Source organism: Delphinus delphis, chromosome 6, assembly GCF_949987515.2.
Source record: "Delphinus delphis chromosome 6, mDelDel1.2, whole genome shotgun sequence".
Classification (NCBI taxonomy): Eukaryota; Metazoa; Chordata; class Mammalia; order Artiodactyla; family Delphinidae; genus Delphinus; species Delphinus delphis.
Genome location: NC_082688.1, coordinates 3,432,858 through 3,455,389, shown reverse-complemented (window position 1 = coordinate 3,455,389; position 22,532 = coordinate 3,432,858). Strand labels below are relative to the sequence as shown.

At 56.2% G+C, this 22,532-nt stretch overlaps 1 long non-coding RNA gene across 1 annotated transcript; it reads left to right on the top strand.

Annotated features, from left to right (window-relative positions):
* The first annotated feature begins 15,306 nt into the window (after positions 1 to 15,306).
* LOC132426474 (uncharacterized) lies at positions 15,307 to 19,151 on the top strand. The gene is made up of 3 exons (XR_009519707.1): positions 15,307 to 15,955; positions 17,471 to 17,625; positions 17,919 to 19,151. It is a non-coding gene; the product is annotated as an uncharacterized lncRNA (long non-coding RNA).
* The last annotated feature ends 3,381 nt before the right edge of the window (positions 19,152 to 22,532 follow it).

The following is a 22,532-nucleotide window of genomic DNA, read 5'->3' as shown; positions in this document are numbered from 1 at the left end:
CCTGTCGCTCTGATTCTCCGCGCGACGCCCGCCCCTGCAGCGTCCTCGCCTCCAGATGGCCACTTGATTTGCTCTCCGTGAAAGCAGACCGTTTTCCAACATACATCCCAGCCCTGTCTGGGCTGTCACTGCAGCCTGCAATGATCTCACCCGAGGCGTGTTTATTTATCTGCTTATTTATATCCCCGGGAAGATGAAGCGGCAGCCGGGGGATGTCTCAGCTCCTTCTTCTGGCTGCTGACAGCTGCCAGGACAGGTGCTCAGCCCGCCAGCTGCAGACCCAGCGAGGCCCGGCTCTGCCACCAGCTTGCCGGGGACCAGGACCAGCCCCCCACCCTCTTCTCCCAGTGTTCAGTGTCCCCTGATGTCAGTCGAGGGGCTGGGAGGCTGGTCCTGACTCTGACAGTTCCCAGCACTGCAGGGGTTCCAGGCATGAGCCTGTGTGGGCTCAGTAGTGTCCCCCCCAATGTGTGTCCATCCAGAAGCTCTGACTGGGACCTGATTGGGCAGCAGATGTAATTAGTTAAGGATCTCGAGATGAGATGAGATCACCCTGGATTTAGCTTGGGCCCTACACCCAACAACTGGTGTCCTTATAGGAGAGGTGAGACTCACAGGGCCACAAAGAAGAGGGTCATGTGAGGACGAGCAGAGACTGGGGTGATGCAGCCACAAGTGAGGGACCCCTGGGGCCTGCAGGAGCTGGAGGAAGCAGGAAGGACCCCCTCAGCAGCCTCCAGATGGAGCACAGCCCTGGGACATCTGGGTCTTGGACTTCTCATTTTAGTCCTGCCAGAGGCGTGGGAGCCCTTCGTGGGCACCGCTGGGGTCCTAGCTGGGGCTCCCCCGGGGGGCCCAGGAGAGGCAGCACCCAGTTCCTGTAACGCCCGTGACTCAGGGTGACTCTCCCGTGGAGCAGGGGCTAAGCTCGAGAATTTGGGGGTCGAGTCCCAGCTCCCGCACTTGCTGGTGAGGCGACGTCAACAGGCTTCCCGCCCCTCTGAGCCTCGGTTAGTTCATCTGTGAAATGGGACCAGTGACAACCACGCTGAGGCCGCCCTGTGCTTTGGGGCAGCGATGCAGGGGATGAGTCGTCTGCAGAGCTGAGGGTCTCTGAGCCTGGTGTGCGGGCTGTTCTCAGGGCCTCAGAGACAGCCCTCAGCTCTCACCGCGCCTGGTGAGGAAGGGTGTGGTTCACAGGTGATGAGACAGTGGCCGCAGCCGTCCTCGCCACCGGCCTCGGGGCAGCGATGGCCGCGCTCCGGAGGTGCTCCGGAAGGTGGCTCGGTGCGGGTTTTGGCTGGCCAGGGGTGGCCCGGTGATTAATATTGCATCACTCGTTAATATCGGTGATGTCGAACGGGCCATGTCTCAGTCTCATGAGCTCCCAAGTGTCACCCCGCCACTCAGGTTAGGAAGCTGGGCCGTTTGCTATGACACGCAGGGCTGCGGGCAGAGGGGGGGTCCAGACTCCGATCCGTGTGGCCCAAAGCTGCAGCCGTCACCTGGACACCGTCCTGCCCCAAAGGTTCCGTCATAGCGACTGCCCGGCATCCCACACTCAGGCCCAGGAGAGACACTTCTCATTTCAGAGGCGCAGGAGCCCTTCGCGGTCAGCGGGCACCTGGCCCGTTCCACCTGCGCTCAGACTCTCTGAAGCTCCAGGTGAACCATCCGTCACCCGCCTCGCCTGCCTGGGGGACCACAGAGCCGGGCCTTGTGGCCGCCTGCCAGCTTCGAGGCTCTCAGCCAGACAGAGAAAAGCAGGGCCCAAATCACCAGCCTGTGCATAAAAGGCCTGGAACCAACGAGAAGAAGGTTTTCGAAGAGCTAGTAAGTCTCTGAAGAACCAGAAAGGTGTTTCGCCTAAGTTCTAGCCTATGAGAAAGGAGGGGACCCATGGGCTGTATTCTAGAAACTTCCTCCACCCCAGAGGGGAAAAAGCCCAACACCAAAGGAGAAACCCACACTGCTGGTTACCGGCAAGTCCCGGTGGGGTAGATGTGTGGGAGCTGGGCCTCCTGAGCACAGAGCTGCTGGAGGTTCACGAAGCTGGGCTGTGCGTGACCCAGGGGTGGGTAGCAGAGGTCACCTGGCTTGGAGTCGGTCCCGGATCCCACACTGGAGAGGGAGCCCGAGATGCGTTCCCCAGGAAGTCAATGTGGGGTTAGTGCTGGGTCCGCAGGGTCCCTTACCAGAGATGGGACACAGATGCTCATTCCAGAGCATGGCTGGAGTAAGTCGCCTGGGAAGACTCACTGGCTGCCTTGGGATGGAGGGAGGACCCATCACGAGAGGCTGGGGGCTGCTGGGCTGGCCTGGGATGGAGCTGCCCCCTCGGCTGCCCTGGGTCATCCTCCTGGCTGGTAGGTTGAGATGCTGACCATGAGACATGTGCCGGGGTCCCTGCAAAGTCCCAGGGCTCATCCCCCAGGAGATGGATGTATGTGGACCATTTTCCTGACAACAGCTAAAACATCATCGCCGTCACCGGAGCTCCCCCGGGTGCCCAGCTTGGCCCCTTGTTTCGCCATCTCAGCCCTCCCCGACACCAGTTACTTCCCCCCCGGAAGAAATGGAAGCTCAGAGAGGAGAGGAGAGGAGCTTAGGGTCATTTGCTCTTGTCCACGCCCTCACACTCCCCGTACCACTGCCCGCTTTGGACAGCAGAGGGAGAAGGGGCCCAGCAGGCAGGACGGGGCAGGGGTGACAGCAGGGGCCACAGGAGTCCAGGGGGACAGGGGCAATAGGGCACATGGGAGCAGGGGTGGGGGTAAGGGCAGATGCCCTGGGACACACACACGCAGCCCGGAGCAGTCAGTGTGGAAGGAAGGAAAGAAGGGAGGGCGCGAGTTCTCTTTCCGCAGAAGTGACAGGTTATTTGCTCTATGGGAAACAGAATGAGATTAGATTTGTCCTTGAGAATCCTCCCACCCGCCGGGATGATCTGTGGCAGCTGGCTCACACTTCAGGAGAAAGGCCTGAAGGATGCCCCGGGGCATCGTTCCCTGTCGGGAAGACAGGGTGTTCCTTGCTCCCCAGCGCACGAGGGGTACCGGCTCTGCAGGCCGATTTGGTGTGACTAACATAGCTGCTGTGTTTCTGGCCGCGTGGTCTCCTGATTTCCGAGGGAATCGCAACCTGCCACGGGAAGAACCATCTGGGGCTGAGAGGTCTTCCCTCCACCTTCCCTCCTGACCGAGGTGTGGGCTGTACGACCTGGTGGCAGGCTTGGCTCACCTTCACCGGAGCATCTGAACGCCTGGATACGGAGGGGCTGCCCTGGAGACAGGAGTCCCTTTTGGACGGTGCTGCGATGCAGAGTCAGCTCTGACTTGTCAGGCTTCCAAACGAACCGGCCCGGATGCCATCCCGCTGGCTGTTCGCGAAGCACACTCTTCCTGCCAGAGTTACATGGGCGCCCCCCACGTGCGAGGCTCTCCCCAGCACGGGAGTGACCGCCCTGCCGTAGCGGGGGGACGCGGAGGTGAAGCAGCTGGTCCACCATCACATGTTAGGCAAAGAAGGGCCCATCTGGAGCCCAGGCCCTTGAATTGTGGTGTCTGCTCCTTTCCCGGAGCTTCGGAAGGGGTGACCTTGCACATCCCCGGGGCCGTGAAATAAAAGGGAGGACCCGGTAAACCCTGGAAAAGGAGAATCAAACAGAAGCCCCGGAGGCTTTAAAATGGATGTCAGAGGCGTGGCCAGGGGTGGGTTTCTTTCATGTACTTTTTTATGTCTCACGAACACACCATCAGTTCTCCAAGCAGCCAAGCCTCTGTGAGGATCAAACCCGGAAACAGGACGGGGAAGGAGGGAGTGGCTTCCAGCAGAGGGCGGGGGTCTGGGAGGCTTGCGCAGGATGCCAGCCAGCGCTCCCCTTGTGGATGGGGGGTTTGCTCAGCCGGGAGGCGGCCCTGGCAGCCTGAGACTGGCTTTATATTTAGGTAGGGTAGGTGGCCGCCTACTCTGCGTGATATCACAGGCTCTGGGGGCCTCTTCCAAACCCCAAAATACCTTCTCCACCTGCTTCCTGGTGCCGGCAGTCTCTCTGATTGGAGGACAGCTCTCCGTCCCTGACTTAGAAAAGAAGCTAGCTGGCTTCTCCGTGTCAGAGCCGACACCGATTTAAGCCAGCTCTCTATCGAGGAGCAGGTGTGCAGAGCCTCTCAGCACTCAGGCCTCGCCCAGGAAGGCCCTGCAGAATCCCTTCTGCAGCCTCTGGGTCTCCTGGAGACCCACTGGGCGCAAACGACAGCTGCTTCTGAACGTATACTGAGCCCTGCCCCGAGCCAGGCTCTCTGCGAAGTGCCAGGGATGCCACAGGCAAGCTCCGTACACCCCGTACAACATCAGAAGGATGTTGCTGTCCAGCAGGAGAGGCAGATGAAACTGACAGAGTCACACATTAAACCATCTTACATTGCAACACACACACAGAGAGAGAGAGAGAGAGAGAGAGGGAGAGAGGGACTGGTTAATAAGAGAAGGGCATATTAGCTGTGGTTTTGCGGACGAATAGGAGTTCTCTAGGCAACGAGTGGGGGAAGAGGTCTCCATGCAGGGGGAGCAGCATGAGAGGACATGTCAGAGAATCAGATCTATCTTTGAGTTTTCAAAGGTTTAGTCTAAGATACAGTCATCCATCTCTGTGAACATGTTTGACTTTCTGTGGGCTAGATTCCTAGAAATGAATTTGCGCAATCAAAGGGTATGCTCATTTACAATTTTGTTAGCATTGCAAAATCACCCAATAAATAGACTTTACAGATTTACGCAAATTACACGGGCGCTCTGACCGTGGTTCCTTCCCCACGCTGGAGCCAGTACTGAATATCTTCACTATTTTACATTTTTGTTAATTTAGAGACAAAAATAGTATCTTACTACTTTAATTTGAATTCTTCAGATGATGCTAATTGCATTTCCCCCCCTCTGAGTTGCCTGTTTACAATTTTTGCTTATTTTTCTGTTGGGTTTGTCCTAATTTTCTTGTTTACTTGTAAGGACTCTTCATATTTTCTAAACAGTAATCCCTTGTTTATTTCAGGCGTTGTAAATATTTTCTTCCAGTCTGTCACCTGTCTGCTGAATTTTTAAAATAGTGTCTTTGGTCGAATGGAAGATATAATTTCATGGCTTCTGGGTTTTATGTGTTACTTTACACATTTTCCTTTCCCAAAGAATATAACGATGTTCTTCTCTATTTTCTTCTGAAACTTTTATAGTCTATTAGATGTTTGCATCCTTAATTCTTCTGAATTTTTTGTGAATGCTATGAGGTATGGATCTAATTTTCTTCTTCATGTAAGTAGCTAATCGTGCCAATGTCATTTGCTGAAAAGATTATACTTCCCCCCTTGTATTTACTGCATCTTTCTCTGAAATCAATGACCGTACCTACGTTTGGGTCTATGTCTGGAATTTCTCTTCTGTTCCATTAATCTATATGTCTTCCTTTGTCCTGATTATTGTAATTAAATAATAAGTCTTAAAGCCAGGCCACAGAAGTCTGCTATCTTTGATCTTTTTTAAAAGAAAAAGTTGTTTTGACTATTCCAGGTCCTTTGTTCTTCCATATAAATTTTAGAATATGCTTCTCAATTTCTGTGAAAGAAAACCTATTGGGATTTGGACGGGGGTTGTGCTGAATCTATAGATCAATTTGGGGAAAGTTGATATTTTAACAGTATAGGATCTTCCAGTTCATAACCGTGGGCTCCCTCTCTCTCCGTTTATTTAGGATTTCTTTCAGCTCTTGCAGCATCATTTTATTATTTTCAGTATACAGGTCTTGAACATATTTTGTTAGATTTGTCTCCAAGTATTGTGTTAATGCTCTTTTCCATAGTATTTAAAAAGAAATGTTCATTTCTGATTGATCGTCGCTGGCATATAGAAATAAAATAGATCGTATTTCCTCCTGTCCTGTGAAATCGATCAACTGACTTGCTAGATCTGGTAGCTTTCTGTCTATCGCGTTGGACTTTCTACTTAGACAGTCTTGTCCTCTTTGAATAGACACCACTTAACTATTTCCTTTCCAATCTGTGCACGTTTTACTGCTGTTCCTGCCTTGCTTCTCTGACCATGACCTTCACTACAATGTGGGGCAGCAGTGATGGGAGGGGACATCCTTGCTTCATTCCCAGTCTTAGGGCAAAAGCACGCAGTCTTTCACTGTTCAGTATGATTTCAGCTGTGGATTTCTTGCAGATGCCCTTTATCAGGTTAAGAAAATTCCCCTCCATTCTCAGTCGGCTGAGAATTTTAATCATGAATGGATGCTTGATTTTGTCAAATGATTTTTCTTTATCTCTCTATGTGTCTACGTATGTATCTATTTATCTACCTCTGTATGTATCTATGTTAATGTAGTAAACTGCAGTGATCGGTTAGCAAATGTTAAACCAACTCTGTGTTCCTGAGATATAACCTACCCGGTTACGGTGTGCTGTCCTTTTTATACACCGTGGGTTTCAATTTCCTCCTATTCGTTGAAGATTTGTGTGACTATGTTTGCAAAGCCAATTGGGCCGTCATTTTTTTCTTGTAATGTCTTGTAAAGTCCTGGCCTGGCTTTGGAATCAGGGTGACGCTGGCTTCATAGAATGAGCCGGGAAGTCCTCCCTCCTCTTCTCCTTCCTGGATGAGTTAGTGTGGGGTGCGTGTTCCAGTAGAATTCACCAGTGAAGCCGTCAGGTGGATCCTGACCCACAGCTGAGGTTACATCTTTTGAGCCCTTTCTCCTGTGCCCTGAGTGCCCGGAGGCTGGGCCCCAGGTGGGCCACGTTTCAGGCTGCTGGTTGGGCATTGTCTGAAAACCATTGTTTCATGTATTTTTCCTGGTTGTTCTAGTGGCCTGAGGCAGGAGGATACACCAGCCCCTGTCATTCTATCCTGGCTTGGAGAGAAAGACAGTTGAGATTTGTTCTTTCAAAATAAGTTTTTCTCTAATGGAATTGGGGCAGGGAGGGGAATAACTTCATTTCTTCAGTGCATCATCTCAAGTAAAACGTTTGAATTTTTATTTAAAACAGAGCAGATTCAAGATTATCACTATGGTGGCCTTACTTTCTGTGACTTGTCACCCAAGGTGCTTCGTGGTACCAGAGAGGGAGGAGTTCTCCACCTGGTGGGTGACCCCGCCCAGTGACGGGAGCCAGTCCAGCCCCACCCACTTGCTGGACAGAGGGACCCCGAGCACAGGGCCTGGGTCTTCGCTGAGTTGTGTCCTCATGGCGCATGTAGCCCCTGGCACAGGGAGGACCCTTGGGACACACGTGGGGAGTGAATTAATGGAGTGAGAGCGAGCTGCCAGTCTGTACCAGCACTGCACCCCACAGCTGTCTCCCAGCCCCATCAGACCTTTCCAGCGAGGACACGATTCAGGAAGAGGGTGGCTAAGGCCCATCACACTGCATCTCCCTGGGCACTGACTCGTGGCCACGAGTCTGTCCAGTGATTTCCGTGTGTCATTTGCTCACGGTGACAGGAGCAGTTTGCAAAGATGACCGCCCAGGGGGTGGAGCAGGTGGGAGGAGTTGGGTCACTGCATGTCTTTGAAAGCCCAGAGGCTCTCCCCACGGGTCAGGGGCCGCCCTGGGATTTCTGGAGGAGGCAGCTGTGAAAACACCTGAAGGTGAGGCAGGGCAGACCACTGGCTGCGTCCAAGAGCCCTCTTCCCACACGTGGCCGGGAGACCCTTGTAAATAATTTCCGCTACTTGCTCCCAGTTTAACTGAGGCGGGGTCTCTACCTCCCAGGGGACCTGAGGATAAAGAAAGGACAGAAAATAGGGTGATTTATTTTTTAAAAATTTTAATGAAGTATAGTTGATTTACAGTGTTTTGTTAAATTCTTCTGTACAGCAAAATGACTCAGTTATACATATATATATATATATATATATATATATATATATATTCTTTTCCATTATGTTTTGTCACAGAATGTTGAATATAGTTCCGTGTACTATACAGTAAGACCTTGTTTATCCATTCTCTATATGATAGTTTTCCTCTGTTAATCCCAAACTTCCATTCCTTCCCTCCCTCCCCCCCCTCCCCCATGGCAACCACAAGTCTGTCCTCTATATCTGTGAATCTGTTTTGGTTTTGTAGATATGTTGATTTGTATTGTATTTTAAATTCCACATATAAGTGGTATTATATGGTATTCGTCTTTCTCTGTCTGACTTACTTCACTCAGTATGATAATCTCTGGGTCCATCCACGTTGCTCCAAATGGCATTATTTCATTCTTTTTGATGACTGAGTAATATTCCATTGTGTATACATACCATTATATACACACACACCCACACACACACACACACACACACACACACACACACCACATCTTAAAAGAGGATGATTTAAAACACCACACTTGGGGGCTTCCCTGGTGGCCCAGTGGTTGAGAGTCCGCCTGCCGATGCAGGGGACACGGGTTCGTGCCCCGGTCCGGGAAGATCCCACATGCCGCGGAGCGGCTGGGCCTACGAGCCATGGCCGCTGAGCCTGCGCGTCCGGAGCCTGTGCTCCGCAACGCGAGAGGTCACAACAGTGAGAGGCCCGCGTATCTCAAACAAACAAACAAAAAACACACAAGAAAACACCCACTCGTGCACCTCTCTTGGCTTCACCATGGGCCGGAAGCACGGGGGGACAGGAGTGGGGTCAGAAGGACCTACACCTGGGGGACCAGAGGTGGCCCGGCTGCCCTGTCTGACCTCGTTTGTCCATCTCCAGAGCTGGAATAATAGCTCCACCTCGCAGGGATGTGCAGGGACGGGAGGCAGTCAAGTGCTCGCATGTCCTATGTGCTCATGAAACAGCAGCTCTGGACCTCATCGGTGCCTCTTCCACGGGGAATGGCATCCGGATGCTCCTTGTGGGGTGACCCCTGTGACCCTCTGTGTATCATTCACCACTGGTCCCTACGGCCGGCACACCCCAACCCCTCCAGTGACAGTGAGGCTGACGTTGCATCCGTGACGGCACAGGCTCCCTCAGGGGATTGTGAGGCCACCGAGGCGCACACAGGCCACTTGTGACCTCCCTCGAGACGATCGCTCCTCTAGCCTGGTGATTGTAAAGGGCGTTCCGGCTTTGCTCTCACCTCGGGAAGGGCAGACACAGCCTCATCTTTCGGGGGGGCGCCTGCCGTGCGGGTGGGGTGAAGAAGCTTGCCCAGGACAACCCAGCAGCTAGTGGCAGCGGCTAGTGGACTGTTTTCCCTACACTTATTTTTACTGCCCTGCGTGCTTTTTATTAAAGCAAGTCACCCGACAGCCAACTGGCTGGGAGCAGGACCCGCAATGGGATTTGGTCTAAATTTCCGGCCACGTGACATGGAGCCTGTTTGGTGCAGGTCCGAGAGGTGGTTCCGCAACAGCTCTGCGCTGCAGGTGCCTCACCTGCCCACCCTCACCTGTGGGTCCACTTGGAGGTGAGAGCAAGCCTGAGGCTGGCGACGTCGGATCCCTGGGTGCACCTGGGCTGGACTCAGCCTGGAGCCCCCAGCACGTCTGCTCGGCCACCGTCTCCCTGGCCACGATGGATCCCTCATCTGTCTCTCCCTCCTCCCAGGAGCTGCGACGTTGACCTTCCCCTCCCGGCCGTCTTCTGACTCATTCCCGGTTCTATAACTAACCATGTCGGCCCTGAAGACAGAGGCTGATGGCCCTTGCTTGCACAAGGAGATGAGAGACGCACTGTTCTCTCAGAAAAGAAGAGAAAAAGAGGCACTTTCTCCGTTCCCGACTCCTTTTCTGAGTCCAACCTGGCTGCTTCCTTCCGCCCTCAGCCACCACCCACGGCGGGGAGAGAGAAAGCCTTTTGATGTGTGCGGCTGGTTGCTTCTCTGCCTCCTGTAATAAGGAAGATTCTGAAAGGTCAAATAAGACAGAATGGTGCTCTGTGCTTCGGGGGTAGAGGGCAGCCCACACCCTTATCGGTGGGGCTGGTGCCCTCCTGGCTGCCGTGAGTGTGACGCGTGACTCGGGGCTGCGCCCCCAAGCCCCTGGGGGTGCCTTGGATACCCCGTGGCTGCCTCTCCTCCCATCACTGCCCCCCTGTCCGTTGCCCTCCCACCACTCGGTCTTCCTTACCAAGCACCCCAAGCTCCCTCTGCCACAGGGCCTTTGCACGGGTTGTTCTCTAGGCTGGATTGCTGTCCTCCCAGTATCTCCATGGTTTCTCTCTCACATCATTCGAGTCGATGCTTAACTGTCCCCTCTCAGAGAGGCCCTCCTGACCCCCCCATCTCACACAGCAGCCCCTTCAGCAGCCCCACTGGCAGGCAGACTTATGGTCTCCTAACATGTTATCTATTCGTTCCTCCGTCTGGAACGTAAGCTCCATGCACACGGATTTCCCTGCCGCGTCTCCAGAGGTGAGCGCAGCGTTCCGCAGGTGCTCAGTCAGTGTTCGCTGGGAGCGGAAAGTTATGGGAAGTTATGGGAAGAGGGGAGGCGCCTCCCAAAACCTCTCTCACTCCCGGGCTGCGATGCTGTCTTTGGTCCCGGAATTCTGGGACTTTCGTGTTTTTCTGCTTCTGGGCTGATGGCTCACCCTCCTCTGAGCCAGTGATCCAATTAGAAAGAGTTAACCAATCCCTTTCGTGGCTGTAACTTGAAGAACTGATGCCACGCGGGGGCCACAGTGAAGCAAGTGTGTCCCAGGATCAGGACTCTGGTACTTTACCTGGGCCCTCACCTGTCGGGGGCCCTCACCTGCAAGGGGCTCCGCGGAGTCTCGGATGCCCAGGGGCAGGGGCTGATGGGCGGGGCTCGGGGGCTCGTGGGGGTCCTACCCCAGGGGCTTCTGCATGGATCTCGTTTCCAGAAAAGGCTTGGTGGCCTGCAATGTCTGGAGTCCTTAGGCCTGAAGGACGGTGAGTCTCCTGCCCTGTTGGTGGTCTCTCCCCACCTGCTCCATCTGGGTGGGACACCCATTCCCCCAGATTTCTGAGGGGATCCAGTCTCCTGATTCCTGAAGACTCGGCTGTGATGAACCTTACCCTGAGGACCTGGCACGTCCAGGTGTGTATTGGGGGCCCTGCTTCATGGTCAGGGACACGCCTCCCCCTGGCACCCAGTGTGTCTCAGCACAGATGGCAGACGTTCCTCCAGGGTTGAGTGGGCGGGCAGGGCTGTGGGAGGGGACTGGGGGTGGACTTGGGGACAGGCTGAAAAGTCAGGTCCTGCAGGCCTGGGGGGCAGCTCTGCCGCTGCTGTGGTCCCCACGTGCCTCCTGCTTGGCCCCGAGGCCCCAGCACGTGAGCCAGGAGCCCTCAGAGGGCCATGGGTCCCTCCCCCTCTGCCCTGCTGGGGTCTCAGGCAGAGTCTAAGCGGATTTGTGGGGCCTTGGACCCCCGAGTAGCCTTGGTGACAGGGAGAAGCCGTGACCACCTTTAGGCATCATCGGATGCTCTCAGGGCAAACAGGGACTTGATGAGGCAGCCGGGGCAGCTCGGGCAGCAGATGTGATAGGGCTGCACAAGGCTGGGGAGGCTGAGGGGCCCACAGCCCTCCACCCTCCGGGCCCCTGACATTCTCGCCTTGAGCCGGACCGTTCCCAGAGCTGTGGATGCCACGGAGAGAGCCAGCGGAGGGCTGTGGTCCAGATCGCCGACCGCCAAGGGCTGCTGCCGCCGTGCATGGGCCGCTCAGGCTGGGAGGGTGGGGACTCCCCGGCGCGGGGTGAGGCAGCCCCGTGAGCCGCTGCTGGCGGCACCTCCCGGCCGCATGACCTGCGGTGGGGCGGCCCAGGGCCGCGGAGAAGCTGCGCGGTCTCCCTTCCTCACAGGGCAGGCGCGGAGACCGAGGCCTAGAGCGGGGAAGAGACTGGGCTCCACACGCAGAGCAGGACAGTGGCGGAGACACACCAGGACGGGGGGCGCCAGCTCCCCTTCACCCCTCAGAGGTTACTGGGCTGGGGGCCGCGGCAGATGGCGGAGGGGCCGGAATCCTGCCCGAGTGCCAGGATGGCCTCCTTGATGAAGGGGCCTTTAAAGGTCCCCTGCGGGAGCGGGGGGGAGAAAGAAGGTGGTGTGTCCAGGTGAGCGTGTGAAGACGTGAGTGTGTTGTGTTTGCAAGTGTGTGAGCGTGTGCGAGTACGCGCATGAGCAAGTGTGTGCGTGAGCGTGTGGACGTGCGCGTGCAGAGTAGACACAGGGTGGGGCACATGTGCAAGGGCTGCACTGAGGGACGCTGGGGCTGTCACGGCCTGTGTGGCCAGCTCGGGGCAGGCCCGGGGCTGGCGGGACCGGGGGGCGCCGTGGCGGAGTGTGGGCTGTGCGTGGCCCAAGGCCAAGGTCAGTGGAGTAGGGAAGGCAGGGCGGGGCGAGTGGGCTACTGTGGCCTCCAGAGGGGCCCTTGCACGTCCCTCCGATGGTGGGTGAGATTCTCTGGGAAAGTCAGGTGAGTGGTTTGGTGGAGATGCTGGCGTGTGTGTGTGTGTGTGTGTGTGTGTGTGTGTGTGTGTGTGTGGTGTGCACGTGTGGGGCTGGGGCACAGTCAGGCAGAGGAGGGCTCGTCTGACAGCAAAGAAACAGCCCCTCCCGCCCTCCTCCAGGTTTGCGGCGCAGACCCTGCCTTTCTGCTTGCCCTTTTCTCTGCAGGGTGAGGTGAGGGCACGGACCCCGTGCAGGCGAGTGGCCCCCATCGCAGAGGGCCTGGTGGAGGGCGGCTTGGAGGCAGAGCGGGCGCCCACCCCGTCCATGCGCAAAGGCGTGCATGGCAGGCTCCTTTGGGGACCAAGATTCTGAAAGCAGGAGGGAGCTCGAGCCCATTATGCACGAGCTTATGCAGGAATAATGAGGGGAAAGAGGCTGTGATGGCAGAGTCTGTGTCTAATAAAGGGAAATTTATTCAGTGCTTTCCAGAGGAACCTGAGCGCTCGCTGGTCTTAAAACAAAAGCACTACGTGCCAGCCTGCGGTTTGCCCCTGACCGACACAGGAGGCTGCAGAGACTCCACCCCGGAGGCAAGAGCCCAGGGGGATGCAGCCCCCCGCCCCCGTGGAGTCGCCTTCTCCAGGGCAAGCCCCTGCTCTTTCCTCCGTTTCCCCTCTCTTGCTTGGATTAGCACGGCCACCTCATAATCGGTCTCCTGCCCCTCTCGCCCCCACTGCCTCTCCACGGAGCCACAGGAATAACCTTTCCGAATGCACTTTTATCTCGGTCACTCCTCCGCTCCAACACCCTCCACAGCTCCCTGTGCTTTTCACGGTAAAGTCCTGCATCACGCCCTGCCCTGGATCCCGTCCGCGGAGGTCCTGTTGCCTCTCAGGGCTGCGTGTGGGCCCCAGGGCCTGGGTTCCTGGGCCCCTGCTTCCCGGGGCGGTGCTGGTGCACGGCTCTCTGCTGGCTCTGGCCCCCAGGGGTAGCGGCCACCTCCCCACCTCGCCCTCGCGGTGGTGGCGCTGGGAGCAGATCTGCTGAATGGATGAAACTGCAAATCACAGACACACTGTATTTCCCTGGGAGATGAGAAATCAGGGCTTTGGCAGGCAGGGCCTGGATGGGATTTTTTTTCTTCCTGCAATTTAGGCACTGAGGGTCTGCCTAAGGGAGCCCCCAGCCGGGCCTGCCTCCCGGGAGCCGGCCCCTCTGGGTGGGGCTTTGGGCAGCAGGCACAGCCTCGGGACCCCAGCAGCCAGCCCGGCCTCGCATCCAGCGCCTGTAACTGCAGGGCTCCGAGCTTCGCCAGAGGGGCTTGTACTTACTACCCTAATGTGACTTAGTAGAAATTCGAGTCAGGGAAGGCTCTGGAAATCATATTGCGTGGCTCTGGGGGAGGGAGCACCCCTGTTGCTTCCAATGAAAAGAGGGTTATGTTGCCTCTGGCCGCAGGGGGCAGCTGCTCTGTGTGTGTGTGCGTGTGTGCGCGTGCACTCGTGTGCATGTTCTACTCTCTTTCTAAAACCCCAGCGAGCTCACGGGGAGCATCACTGAATATTTACTACCTTGCTTTTTTTTTCCCCCCCAAAAAATGTAATTTCGCTGTCTGGTTTTTAAATCTACTTTATTGCTACAAAAAGACCTCGCATCCGTTAGAATGAAGGGCACCTGATGAAGATGGCGTTCAGCCACCTGTGTTCCTCCCTGTTCCGGAGCAGGGGAGGCCGGTTTCGGGGCTCACGGCCGCATTTCTGGGGTCCTGACATCCTCCTGTCTTTGCTCGGAGACCTTAAGGGTTGCAGATTTCTCTGGCAGCTGCAGGGGGATCAGGTTCCCCGGGCTGAGCTGCCCCGAAAACTGGAGTCCCCACTGGGCTGTACCAGGAAGGGAGTCATTTCTGTTGGTAGCTGACAACACCCATGAATGATGCTTTACGAGCCCGGGAATCTAGGGTTACATCTCCAGAGAACAGACAGTAGCAGAGTTAAGTGTTTTTACGAAAACCCGGGGACCCGCCAAGATCAGGCGGCCCTGGACAGCATGCTTTGCCCTTCGGAATCGGTACGTTGGGGGAGCTTTTTTAGGTTACCGGAAAGATGGTCCATGTGTTCCAGCATTTTCGGACGCATAGATTTAAACGTATCCAATCTCTCAGTGGTTTTTATCTTGGTTGAACTATGTCACCAAGTTCAGTGTTTAGATAACATCAAAATGTGCTCACCCCACGCCCGCCCCCTTACGCACAGCCCTCCCGCTGGGGCCGCCGGATTTAGCAACAAAGCAAAACAAAATAGGGCGCCCAGTAAACTCCGAATTTCAGAGAAACAACAACGAGGGAATTTTCAGTACAAGCGTATCCCATGCAATATCGGAGACGTACTTACGCTCCCAGAATTATTTGTCGTTTGCCTGAAACTCCGATTTTACAGGGTGTTATGTAATTCGTCTGGCAGCCCTACTCACAGCCCACACCCGCCCACCCGTGCGCCGTGATCGATCACAGCAACTGCCTCCTTCCGGCCCCACCAGCCGGGCAGCCACGCCCCTGGCCAGAGTCTGCAAGTGGGCTTCCGGGACAGGCAGACCGGAATCGGGGAAGAGCCGTGTGTGCAGGTCGTGTTTCTGAGGCTGGAGGACCAGAGTCTCCACAGCTTCTGAAAAGGGTCTGTGGCTCGTGAGAGGGAGCACCCCCAGGGAGGATGTGGGGGGACAGGTGTGGGCAGGTGGGCTGTGGCCCAAGCTCCCTGGCCTGCCTGCACCAGCCTCCTTGGGCTGCTTCCAGCCTTAATACTCCCTGAATCCATGCGTCCCCGGGGAGGTCTGTGTGGTGGGCCATGTTCCCCGCTTGGGGCTGAGGCCCCCGAGACGGCCATTCTAGGTGGGGAAACTGAGGCCAGAGAGACTGTGGGGAGGGCGGGGTGAGTGGACAGCAGGCCCGGGGGACCGTGGGACCGAGATGCACCTCTAAGCGGGGGCTGCAGCAGAAGCGCGGGGCCTGACCTCAGGGCCCGGGCCTCAGTTTCCCCTCCTCTTGCCTGCCCGCTCCTGCTTCGCAGGGAACTCTGCTTCAGACCCAGATGGATCTGGGCTTTGCGTGAGTTTCCCAGGGGCCCCTTCACAAACCAGCACAAATTCAGCATCTTCACAGACATACATTTATTATGTTACAGCTCTGGGGCTCAGAAAGCCGAAATGGGTCTCACGGGGCTAAAATCAAGGTTGGGCAGGGCCGGTGCGTCCCAAGGCTCCAGGGGACCGTCTGTTTCCCTGTAGCCGCGTTCTTGGGCTGGTGGCCTCTCCCTCCACCCTCAGAGCCGCAGGGTCCGGCCAGGTCCCTCTCAGGCTGTCTTGCTCCGACACCGTCCTTCTGCCTCCTGTCCCCACGTAAGGACCTTGTGGTGACATGGCCCTTCTGGATAACCCCGGTCATCCCCCTGTCCTGAGGTCAGCTGATGAGCAGCCCATCGGAGGGGTCAGCCACGGGTTCCAGGACTTGGATGTGGACGCGGTCGAAGCCACTCTTCTGCCATCCACCTGCCACCAGCAGGTCAGTGTGTAAACCTCTTAGAGCCTCAGTTTCCACTTCCGTAAAATGGGGTGGTGATACCCCGATAGGATTTTGGGGGTGATGGAAACAATGTAGGTAAGTCTCCCAGCACAGCTCCTAGAGGTTAATTACATCATGAACAGGACGGGAGGAGGGCGCTGTGGCCTGGCCATGGTCAGTGCCCGACTTCCAGACACAAGAGAGCGAGCGCCGCGAGGCAGAGATCGCGACTCTTGACGTCACAGGGCTGGACACAGAATCCGGTGCTTAGTGGATAGAATGAATGAGCGAATGATGAGGGAATGAAAGTCTTGTTTGCAGGGCAGACACAGGGAAGACGAGTGTTGGTATTGGAGGGTGAGTGAATGTTTTGGGGTGGGGAAAGAGGAATTTGAGGATCCCGGAGCCCCCAGACTTGCCTGCAGTCCTGCACCGGGGAGGGGTGGGGAAGGGCCATGCCTAAGGACCCACATTTCCCCTCCTCCTGGCTCTGTCTCCTTCCAGCCAATCAAAGCCCGTCTTCTTCCCCACAGGAGATGCTTAGCTCTCCAGAGTGGCCACACGCCAGCAGCCCCGGCTTCGATCCCCCACCCCCAGACTCTGCCAGGATCTGAATGTACCCCGGGAAGGGTACAATCAATGCCCCTGATCCCATTTGTCAGGGACAAAGTGGCCTGAGTGTGTTCACTGACCGCCGGCCACTCCAGCCGGGCTCAGAAGTCCTTTGCCGGCGGCTTTCAAAGTGCGGACCGGCTGCTCATCCTTCCGGGAAACAAGCCAGTCTGGGCGCTTGCTCTAGGAGCTGCAGCCCTGCCCTGCTGGTCAGTAGTGGGTCCGGCCTCCTCCTGCTGCAGTGAGTCCCGGCTGGGGGGCAGTGGTGGTAGGACAGGGTCCAGGCATAAGCCTGCTTCTCCTGCCCCTGGAGGAGAAGCTAATTTCCATCCCCGCCTGGCAGCCCTAGGACCGGGGCCTCCGGCCGGGCCCCTACAGGCTTTGCTGGGCAGTGCCAACTTCTTCCTCTTCCATGAGGGGTGGCTCTGGTGGAACCCACCCCCGTGACTCCGTGGAGCCGCGGGGCAGACGCCTGCGAGGTTTTGTGTGCAGTCCTGAGGGTGGGCGTGGGAGGGGGTGTGTTCAGCCACCACCTTCCTCTGGGACCGGGCGACCCTCCCAGGCCCACCGACTCATCATTTCTCCTGCAAACACTCAGCAAGCCCTGTGTTTGTACCAGAAATCATGCCAGGCATTAGGCACTCAACCTGACAGCAGACCAGACTCCCCAGGCCACCCCCAAAGCAGGTTCCAGAGGGACAGTCTCTCTGGCCTCAGTTTCCCCATCTAGAATGGCAGTCTTGGGCCTGCCTGTCTCAGGGGCCTCAGGCCCCAGCCCGCTGGTGGGCCTCAGCCCCCAGCAGGGAACATTCCCAGGTACTGGGGGTTAGGACATCAACATCTTTCGGGGAGATGCAATGTAACCCATAACTGAGGTTAAACATCGTTCACTACTGTTGGCAGCGTGGGTACCCGCAGTGGTGGGAGTGAAGTCAGCCTGATGGGTGAGTTCTTTTTGCATCGCTGACACTACAGCCGCCTAACGCACGGGCCACTGGAGGGACTGGAGAGGGAGGCCAGCAGAAGGCCATGGAAAAGTCACCTTGTCCACTCGGCTGGTGAGCAGGGCCCTTTTCCCATGGTGCCTTGGGGTGAGCATCCCCACGGGACACGGCAGCAATGCCACGTCCTGCAGCCCCAGAGGCACTGTTCACGGAGAACATGATGCCGGAGCTGGACGATGTGTCTCTGGAGGGTCACCCTCTGGCCCATTTTGAGAGGACTGTGCACACATCTCTTCCGCCCATCTCCTTGTCACCAGCCCCCCAGGCTTGCTCCTCCCAAGCCCAGGGGTGTTTGGCCAAGACGTCAGCCCAGCCAGGAATTCATGTGAATCCTTCTCACCTTCCAGGTTCAGTCCAACAAAAGGATTTCCCATCCTCACTGTTGTAGTAGAAGAACGTTCCCCCGTCGCGGCCCACATCCTGGTCCCCAGGCAACAGGGATGGTGCGAATGCCGTAAGGTTCCGGATGTTGGGGTGGGTCGATAGCCTGGATTACGTGAGCCTCGTGTCATCACAGGGGCCTTTAGAAGTGGAAGAGGAAAGCAGAGGGTTTAGAGAGATGTGGAGGGGCAGAGGGGTTCGAGGGCGGGGAGACGTGTCCTGCGGTTACAGGCTCTGAAGTTGGAGGAGGGGCCCCCAGCCAAGGAGTACCACCAGCCCCTAGACGCTGACAGTGGCCCTCTGCGGACATCAGCAAGGAAGCAGGGATCTGTCCTCTGGATCCTGAACGGGCACGGAAGCGGATTCTCCCCTAGAGCCTCAGGCAGCCCGGGCAGCCCTGCCAACACCTTTATTCTGGCCTTGGGAGACTTTGGCAGAGGGACCAGCCAGACCCACTGGACTTCTGACCTCCGGAACTGAAGATATTACGTTCGTGTTGTTATAAGGTGCTGACGTGTGTTATAGCAGTGACTGTAACTGATACGACCGACCGTTCTTTGTGCCGTAGCAATATGTTTAGGTATCTCACGGGCTCTTAGAACTTAATGGGGCCTTAGAAGCTATATTGAAGTGCCCTAGGGCAGTAGGTCCCCCTGTGGCCATGCGGCGCGCTGGTTAATAGAACAAGATGAACTTGGGTACAGATCCTGATAACGTCACTCACTATCTATGTGGCCTTGATGAGATTCCAAAATTCTCCGTGCCTCAGTTTCCCTATCTGTAAAATGAGAACCATCAGGGCAACTGAGGATTCAGTACCGTGATGCATGTGAAGAGCCCAGCCTGGCCCTGGGAATGCTCAGGGGACAGCAGTGGTTATAGCTATCACAGCACCTCTGAGTGGTGGTTGTCTGGTCTGCTGAATCACCTCCTGCTCCGGAAGCTCAATCTTTTATGAGATGACCAAGGTGACAACCTCCTGTCCCCACCTAGGATGTGAGTGTTCTGGGGTGGGTATCCGGAGAACAAGGTGCCTGGCCTGACTTTGGCACTGGCCCCTGATATGCCAGGCAGGCGTTGGTCCTTCTTCCTTCCCGGGCCTCAGTTTCCCCATCTGTGAAATGAGAGGGTTGACTCTAATCCCCTTCCGAGATTTGAGATTTCATGAATCTGTGAATTCAGGTCAGAGCTCCACTGTAGGTCTCATATGTAATTATTTTTTTCTCAGGATTACATATTTTTGAATAAAAATGAAATAAGACCTTCAGAATAACTGATGAAATACTTTTTGACCTAACATTAATATGCCTCATGGAAGGCAGGATAATGAATCAGGAAGATTAAAGACGTGGGGAGCCCGGGAGGATAACCACTGGGCCGCAGCGAGAGACAGAGGGGGAGGGGTGCTTGTTTCCACGTATATTTATTTACTCTGACATTAGCGCATTAAGCCGGTGCATATGTAATTTCACATAAAAACTCACAGTGGTGGAATATTCCTCTGCTCACACAGGCCACTCTCGTCATCAGAGCCTCCTAAGTGACATCAGAGGAGCTCTGCGTCCCCAAACCCATCCCAACAGCTTGAGCGACAGTGCCTGGTGAAGAGTCATCCTTCTTGGACGACTGGTTTGGGAGGAGGATGTGGGTGTCTAGGAGGGAGATTGATGGGGTGGCAGGAAGGGAGCCAGGCGGAGGGAAAAGGGACCGCTCTGCTCCCGGTAACACCAGTGGCCACCGAGCAGGCCCTGAGCTGATGACCGGGGCAGAGGTCATGTCAGGGCGGTGCCGTGGGCCCCTCGGGAGGGATGTGGGGTGCGCTGGGGTCTCTGCCTCCGGAGAATCAGGCCATCATTCCTCTCGCCATGCAGGACCCTCTTCTGACTTGGCCTCTGAGCATCTCCTGGGCTTCGGGCTGGAGCCCTTCCAGCCTGAGGGATCTCTGATCCCTGCAGCTGCTCTGTCAGGGGTCAGGTGGAGGTCACAGGTGAGCAAACTGGGGCTCTGAGAAATTCTGGGACCCGCTCAAGGGCACACAGCCAGCTTTTAGCTGGGTCACCTGACCCCGAAGTCCCCGTCTCCCTTGCATCCTGGCCACACCCTCGTAGGCTGTCTGGACTGTGGGCCTCTGGGCCCTCCCCGCTCCACCCTGCCGGCTCCTACCTCTGACCCCTGGGACAGAGGGCATCAGGTGTCAGCTCTCAGAAGAGGATTCCCTAGCACCCTGATACTCCAGGTGTGGTCCTGGGACCGGCAGCGTCCGCATCACCTGCACAGGATGGTGGGCCCAGGCTTGTCCCCAGACCTACTGAGTCAGGAGCTCCCTGCATCAAGGCCCGAGAGATCTGTGCGCACACCAGGTTCCCTGAGGCACTGCCCTGGAGGAGTTTGCATTTGGACAGGAGTCCAGGGGACTGGGGGTGGCCCCTGCCCTGGGCTGACCCAACTGAGCACCTGTCCAGGTGCTCAGAGAAATGCCCCTACCTGGCTGGTGCCCCAGGACGTCAGGCTCCAAGTGACCAGGTCCAGCTTGAAGACGGACCCTCCTTGGGGAGTGGGGGAGCCAAGGTGCTGAGCTACGCCCTCTTGGGGTTCCAGGACCTCGGAGGACGGAGAAGGGCCCACCTGTTCTTTAAACTCGGCCTTGACTGAGCACATGCTGGCCACACAGGCCCAGCGAGAGGCCCAAGGGTCCCGGGTGTAAACCTCACGTCTGTCCAGGAGCTCAGTGAAGGCGCAGGTGGGGGCTTTTGTTTGGCTGGGCCTTACATGCCAAGCAGATTTTCCCTGTGGGCAACGGGGGTGGGCCTGGAGGGGCCGTTATGGGATGTTCTTCCAGGGTCAGGGGAAGTGGAGAGAGATAGACAGGCAGAAGGGGCGGGACAGGCTCAGAGAATTGGGGGAGTCAGAGGTGATCACCCCATGGCCAGGGGCTGGCCCCAGGGTCCCTAGGCAGACCATACCCTGGCTGCATTTGGAGGCAGGGCCCGACTTGGGTGGGCAGCCAGTGCCCCAGATGCCTCCTCTGCCTCTCCCGGGTCCAGCCCAGGTCAGAGCATAGGTCCTGAGTCAGCAGTGGCTCAGCTCCCAACCTCCCTCTGTGTGTGGCCCTGGGCAGTGATGGAGCCCCTGTCTGTAAAGCAGGGCCAAGGACACCCACCCCGGGGGTTGCAGGATGCTGGTGTGGCTCACTAAAGACAGGGGCACCCCTGTGGTTAGAATCCCCATTGTTGCTATGGTTATGGTGTCAGTGTCCGGGACTTACTCCTTCCCCAGGGCATGGACTTTCCACCTCCTGCGGGCCTCTGGGATGGGGATCTCGGAGGATGAGCAGCGTGCTTGCCATCAGAGCTGAGTACAGCCGACACTATTATTGAACAACCAGACGCTGCCGGGGGATGGTGTGTGCGCGCGCACACACACGCGCTCTGATCCCCTGGGGCTGCACGTTTTGCAAGCGTGTTGCAGATTTAAAGAAACCTACCAGCCTACTTTGTATGTTGAAGATGTTAGGCTCGAAAATCTGACACAGGAGGCACCAGCGCCTGGCTGAGAGTGACTTCTGATTGGACAGGAGCTGCCAGCAGCTCTTCTGATTGGATAGAAGCTGCCAGCAGCTCTTCTGCTCAAACCCGGGCTGCTCTCCTCCCACTCATCACGTGTGTGTGGACACAGGCCCACACACACGTGCACATGAGCTTGGAAGCCGAGATCCTCCTGCCCCAGCTGCTTGGCTGGGTTTCTCCTTTCCTCACTTTTTTTTTTTTTCATTCAGCAAGAAGATTGATACATTAGGGCCCCGCATTCATACACTGGAATATGATGCAGCAGTGCAAAGATATGAACTAGAAACATACTCATGAATGTGGAACAATCCCCAAAGCTATAATTAAGTGACAAAACGAAGCTACAGAAAAATACACACGGACTTCCCTGGTGGCGCAGTGGTTAAGAATCTGCTTGCCAATGCAGGGGACACGGTTTCGAGCCCTGGTCCGGGAAGATCCCACATGCCAAGGAGCATCTAAGCCCGCGAGCCACAACTACTGAAGCCCGTGCCCCTAGAGCCCGTGCTCCGCAACAAGAAGCCACTGCAATGAGAAGCCCGCGCACCGCAACGATGAGTAGCCCCCGCTCGCCGCAACTAGAGAAAGCCCGTGCGCGGCAACGAAGACCCAACGCGCCAAAAATAAATAAACAAATAAATCTATTAAGAAAAAAAAAAGAGTACACAGAGCGCGGTGCAATTTCTTTCTTGTTTTGTTCCAAACTCCCAATCCTTCCCTCCCCCTTCCCCTCCCCACCCCTCTCCCCCGCTTGACAACCACAAGTCTGTTCTCTATATTTGTGAGTCTGTTTTTGTTTCATAGATTCCTACAAAGTTTTCAAACATACAAAACAAATCTCTATACTGCTTACCGATACAATCACCTGTGGTAACATTATCAAGAAACTCACTGGAGGGCCTAACAGCAAATTCTGGATCACAGTTACATCTATGGGATCAGGGTCCCCTCCCCACTTTTAAATTAAGCAAAAAAACAATATCAGAGTAGTTTAAGGGTTTAATAACTGAATTT